Below are 6,698 nucleotides of genomic sequence, written 5' to 3' on the forward strand. Positions count from 1 at the left end.
GAGAGGGGGGGAACGGAGTGACGGCCCGGCAGGCCAATGGGGAGAGAGGGCGAGCGGCGGCGGTGGCCAACGGCGAGCGGAGAACAGGATGTAATGTTCTCAGGCATGAAGGAGGGGGAGAGTCCCCCTTAGGGTGGGTGCTGTGCCTTGTGTGGGACCTCCTGGGCTGGGCTCTGCTGTACTGGGCGAACTGGGAGCGGCTTGATAGGCTTTCTGGTGCTCCCCTCACCCTTCTGGAGGCTTTCTTCCCCCTTCCTCAGTCCCCTCCGCCCAGGGCAGCCTGGGGGCATTTCCACAGCCCCCCCCGACCTCCCCTCAGCTGGTACCTGAAGTGTTTCCTCAGCCCCCTTCTATGGTACCCCCGTCCCGGCCCCCCCCCCCCCCCCCTTATTTGAGGTAAATAAGGATGGGTTTGGGTTAGGGGATCGAAGCCTGACCTTGGGGGCTTCTCTCTACCCTTCTGGGGTGTCATGGGGGGGTATTTCCCCCAGCTTTGCCTGCTTTCCACAGCTGCCTGATGGGACACCTGGACCCCCTCCCTGCCTGCCATGTTTCAGGGAGCCTTCCCATGCATCCTTCCCAGAAACAGCTCTCTCAACATGCCATCATATCACTAAAAGGGAAGCGTGACACCCCCCCCCCACACACACACACCCGTGGGCTTCAGGATCCTTCGAGACAGTGTCTTGAAGCTGGGGGGGGGGAGGGCACGGGGGAGGACAACACAGAACGTAGCTGATGAGAAAATCTGAGGCAAATGTCTATTTTTAAGATGGCAACATCTAGATGTTTCTTGCTGTTCACCATAGAAAATGGGGGATTTTTTTCATCAACAAGTCTACCTCGATCTAAGGGAGGGCAAACAACTACATCCTTCCTACAAACTGTGCCCGGGCAGGCCCCCTGTCCCTGTTTTCCAGCTGGGATTTTGGGAACAGGGAGAGTTGTGTTGTCCCCCACAGGAGGCTTTCGGCTCAGAGAAACCCTCGAATTTTCCTTACTAGATCATTTTTGCTGAGCAGACATTCTTCCCTGACAGGCAGGGGCTTATTTTGCCCTTGGTTTTAAAAGCCATTAATGGTTTTACAGCTCAGGAAAACACAGGGAGTGCAGGAAACAGGAGAACAATATTTTTGGAGCCACCCAACAAAGCAGGAATGGAAAATGGGGGCTTCCAAGACCTCCCCACCCCGAACAAGGAAAAGGGATATGTTTTTGTTAGCAGTTGCCTCCGTTGTCCTTTGGAGCTTGTTTGTCCATGCGTTTCTGGCACGCACTGTGCTTTTCTTTCTCTGCCCTCCTCTCCTTCCCCCAGAGTTAATTCACACCTGTTAGTATAAACCGATAAACCGGCCAGATAAACTGTAGGGCATAAACTGTTTGCCTGCCAAACTGCAGGACGAATTTCCTTACTGTGAGAGAATTATTTCACAATTAAGTACGTAATGGAGGAACTGCACCTTTTTCCTGCCGCTTCTGGTCCCAGCAAGCTCACCCCATTGTCTCCCGCTGCATGCTAGAAAAAAAGGTGCCGGATTAGTGAAGAATTGTGGGTTTGTTCTAATTTGGCAAAATGAGGAGAGCTCTCTTTCCAGCCTTGCCAGCTATGGGATATTTGATCCCAAAGACCCTGTCCTGGATCTGTGCCCAGCATTCCCTTAGGAGCTGTGTTTACACTCTCCCTCTCCAGTTTCCTTTGGTGCCCATCTTTCCAAGGAAGACGTATCCAGCCTGGCTCTCGCAGCCCATGGCTGCTTGCTCTCAGACAGTAAAATACATTCCAACAATGTCAAAGCACAAATGAGTTCTAAGCCAAAGAGTTTGCCAGAGATACCATCCAAGGCACGTTCCACAGCCTGAATCGTCTCCAAATTTCTCTTTATCTGTCAATCAGCTTTTGCCCTTTGCTCCCCTGACCCCTATCTGCCTGGAAATGCCTCCCCAGTCCTTCTGCAGAAGAGGGAGCAGCTGTAATTTCCTCAAGGCTGAGACATGGTTCACAAGGTTTCCCACGCAAGCAGCACCCTCGATTAAGCAAGGGCTTCAGAAATGCTTAGGAATTTTAGCTTGTAAAAATGAAAGCTTCAAAATGTCACGTCTCCTTCAGAAAACAAGGGCACCAGAAGAGAAGCTGGTTGGATTTCTGGGCAGAGACAAGCTCTTGAGGGCTTCCTTGCTCCAACTAAGCAATTATTTTAAGGCATTCACCCCCCCTTTCTGCTTATTTCCCACAGGGATTGTGGTGCTTGGAGGATCCCCCACCCTTAATTGAGAGCAAAGCTGCTGCTGAGATTCGATGGGGAGAGTGGCCAGAGCCTTGTCCTCTCCGGTGTGCCTGGCCCGGGGCGAGGGACGGCAAGGAGAGCAAGGAGAGCTGCATGACTGATGTTATATGCTGGGGATATCCAGGTTCAAAAAGCAGCAGGGTTGGGCTGAGTGAGAAACCAGGCCCTGAGGTGACTCACTGAAAGCCGGGGCTGCTGTGTGGGTCATGGAGAAGGAATTGGGTAAGGCAGAAACTGGGCAGTATAACAGCTTTCAGCGCCGCACTCTGCTGGCCACATTGTGCCTTGCTGGAAACCACCCTTATTCCCACCATCCATCCGAATCCCACTTGTAATAAAAGCCCGATGCTGATAAAAGCCTTTTTTTTTTCTGGTCTAGATTATTGGGAGCTGCTACCCATCGTTGCCTGGAGAAGCCACACTCCTCTCATGGCAGGCTGTCCTTTGTCCCCTCCATCAGACAACCGGCTGAATTGCTTGGAGAGCTGGTGGGTGCCTGCTGGAGGCTGCAGCCCTGGAGCTTCTCGGTGCTGTTTTCTCTGGTTTTTTTCACCATATATGGCTGCTTCCAGCAAATTCGAGGCGGGGAAGGCGGGGGGTGGGGGGGGGTGGGGGGAGAGAAGGACGCCAAGGGATTCACAGTGGCCCGAGCGAAGGGACAGAGTGTGCCTGCTGTGCGGTCGAGAGCGGGAGCCAGGGCGGAAAAGGCATTTCCTTTGGTGAGATTGTTTATGTACAGGGAACATAATAAATAAATCCCACGCTGATTGCATCGGGGGGTGTGTCGCTGCAGCTGGAAAACGAGGGACCGTGGGACTTGAGTGGCTCCTGGAAAGCCACTGCTTGTCCCACGCTCAGCTTCTCACTGCTCACATTTGGCTGTGGCCAAGAGACAGTCATTCAACAGCAAAAGGGCCGCCTGAGATTTCTAGGTTTGAAAGCAGGCAGTGAAGCAAGGGTAGCATCTCTGTTTCAGTTTCTAAATAAAACCAGCAGTTTTGGTGAGGATTTTAAGGTTTGTGGGGCCTGGCTTGAGGCGGGGTGGGGGTGGCACAGCACTGCTGGTTTGCTGGAATAGAGGTGAACAGGGCTGGTGTTTGTTTGACAGCTCTTGAGGGATCTACCAGAAATGGGTTGGAAAACTCTTAGGGCAGATCCCCATTAGGGGTTTCCAAAATCAGCATTTTTTTTTGCTGCTTTCGTCCATAGCAGTGGCTTGCGTTACCACTGGCTGTGCTTCCTAGTGCTGTGCAGACTGCGTACCATTTTGAAATGCTTTGTGGCACACATATCGCGGAGCAGGATCCCTTTTCTCCCTTACCCATCCCTGCTGAACGGGGAGAAGTCCTCTCAGGGCTCAGGTGTGAGGACTTTTCCCCCAGAGCCCCAGGTTTCCAGCTCCTGTCACGGAGTGCAATGCAAAAGCTCTCCCTGACAGATGGCTCTTTGCTGTGGTGGGATTTCTTAATTTCTTTTCTGGCCAGATTGTGTTTTTGCAACAGAGGAAGGGGAAAGCCAGGGCTAAGTGTCACCACCCTGTGACAAGAGACTGAGCTCAGTCATCCATAAACAAGGAGGAATTTGAATTCAGAGTTTGGGAAGTCCCGTGTCTATCATCTGGTCTGGGCAGGAAGACTCAGTTGCATCAGCTCTTTCCTCCGACTGGGAGAGCATGACCTCTCCCGGGCTTCCAGTGCATGGCAGGGCTGGTTAAACCCACTGCTCACGGCTCTGTTGGCCAAGCCTTCCTCTTCTAAAAGAACAAATCCAGCTCATCTCTTTGCCAGACCAGTGTGCTAGGTCCTTTTTGCCGTTGGTGTCAGTTGGGTTTTAAATATGTTGTTACGAAGGGAGGAAAAAGTATCCTGATTTCCTGACCTTCCATCTCTCCTTTGTCTGCTTGTCCTTTGAAAGGCCTCAGCAGGTTCTGCAGATGCTGGAGAAAGCAAAGAAATAAGGAGCTTTTCTTACTTTTCAGCAGCCAAAGCTACTCTGAGGCTGCCAGCCTGTGTGTGCATGCTTGGGAGCAAGGGAATCCTCACTGGACATGCTCACCCCAAACATCAAGCTCCCTAATTTAGAGAACCAGGTTGGATGGCTATAATTGGGGGACGGGGGGTGGCAATCCCCTCCTAGACCTCTTTCACCGATCTCACAGGCAGCAAGGCCAAACGATGGAACCTTTTGGGGAGCATTTCGTGGTGGTTGGGGTGAGAATGGACATCCCCTGGGCTGTGGAGCTGCTGACTCCTCCGAAGTCCTTCTCATACTTTGGGTTGTGTGGACATCTAGAGGCCTTGGCAGGAATGGCACAGGAGTGATTTTCCTCCCTCCACCCGTGCGGGCCGGTTAATTGGATTACAGACACGACACACTAAGGATATTGGTGTTTTTCACCTGCCCAGACCTAGGTACAAAGTTTAAGAGGAGGCGAGTGAAGCTGCTTTTAGATTTGGCTGCTATGAGCCAATTTCTTGTGTTTTGAGCATGCTGCTTGTGTATTTGTAAAAGTGAGAACGAGCGTTAATCTTTACTTTGTGTGTTTACAAGAAGGAGGAGGAATGGCTGTAAGAGGCTGAACACTGTGGCGTTTGCCACTTCATGAGGGCAAGGGGAGGTTGGACCTCCAGACATCTGGCTTCTGTGCATCTGCTGCCCAAATGCCAGTGGCAGCTTTTATCTTTTTTATTTTTTTTTCTGTGATTTGAGATTATTTTTCATGCCAAATGAGGAGGAACATGAGGAAGCATTCCACACCGAGACGTGCCCATTTCAGCCGCTGTCCCAGTTCCTGTTCTCTGCTGGTGATGCTGCTCAAGGCACTGGCCATTAGGAACATGAGGAAGCCGAATCTAACCCTGAACATTGTGGAGGAAGTTCTCACCTTGGCCTTAACTTCTTGCTAACAAAACATGCTGGAGTTTAGCAGGAAACACACACATTTGGGTGGCTTTTAAACCGGCACTGCTGTTCTGAAGACGTGGAGAGCTCTGGTTTGCAGGTTAGAGGCTTGGCAGCTCCAACTTACACAGCTATGTGCTCTCACTGCTACACTGGGAGCTGGCACACTTGGCCACTTCTGATGATCAGGCTGGTTTATGATATGTAGAAGCAGCTGCTAATGAAGATTCAGGTTTGGCTACTACACCTCATGCCCCAAGGCCTTGGCATTTCTCTAACTACTAGAAATCAGAGTGAGGTGGGCTGTAAGAGGAGCAGATTGTCCCAGACTTCTCACGCCTTCCTGCGAGATCCAGTGCTGGCTGCTGTTGACAACTGCCTACCAGGGTAGGCAAACCCCAGGTCTGGTCCAAACTGGGAATTCCCTTGCTCCAGTTGCCCAACCTGGGCATCTGGATGCAGAATGGCCCAAACCGGGCTTGCTTTTGAAAATGCTGGGCAGTGTTGCCAGAGTCTTTTTTAGCAGGTGACATATGCTAGGAAATTTAAGGGCTCGATCCAAAGTCTACTGACGTCAATGGAATTACTCTTGTCGACATCAGTGGGGCTTGGATCCACGCCTACGTTCCACTTCTTCATTTCAGACTGCAATCTGTCAGGGGTGGAAAGGTCTCTTTTCTACTTACAGACTTTAGCACGTCTTTGAAAGGTCTTGCTTCCTCGGCAATCATTACGTTGAGGATGCAGACTACAGAACAATTTGGAGAACAGGCGCAAACCCATTCAACGCTGTGCATGTTCCTTCTGTGTTGCTGGACCCTAGCCAGGCTGCAGCTCAGGTTTAAGCATCTGCATTGCGTGTAAGGGAGGTGGAGGCCTTGGCTCTGATGTGCTGTGACTCCCCAATACCTGCTCCAACCAGAATTAGAGCTTCAGAACTCCATGAGCTGCTCAGGATGGCCCAGCTCACCTTTTCCAGAGAGCACTGGCCAAAGTCCTCTCTTCAAGGAGCATCTGGATGATGCTTTTAGTCATATGGTTTAGTTTTAGTTGTGGGGAGTTGGACTTGATGGTCCTTATGGGTCCCTTCCAACTTGAGATATTCTATGGTTCTCATGGGCTTTGGGGTTTGTCAGGTGAATGATGTGGGGGGTGTGTGTGTGTCTTGAATCCACCTTTCACAGGACCCAGGAAACTCTGCTTTTCTTTTCGATGGGAGCAAAGCCCTTGGAGCCCAATTCATTGCCTCCTTCCCAGGTGGGATGTTTGTGAGCAGGTTGGGAAGAGTGAGTCTGAATAACAGCTTTCCTGCAAAGCTCTGGGTTAGCACTCGACACGCTCCTCGGTCAGGACAGAGCTAGCATGATGCTATGAGAGACGTGGTGGGCCAGGCTCTGCTGTGCCACTTCCCTGCCATACCCATGTGCCCAGGGCTCACACAGGATCACCTCTCCAACCACCTTCATGTTGCTGTTGGATCCTGGGGACTCTTCTGTCCTCCTTTTATGACTG

Source organism: Accipiter gentilis, chromosome 7, assembly GCF_929443795.1.
Source record: "Accipiter gentilis chromosome 7, bAccGen1.1, whole genome shotgun sequence".
Classification (NCBI taxonomy): Eukaryota; Metazoa; Chordata; class Aves; order Accipitriformes; family Accipitridae; genus Astur; species Astur gentilis.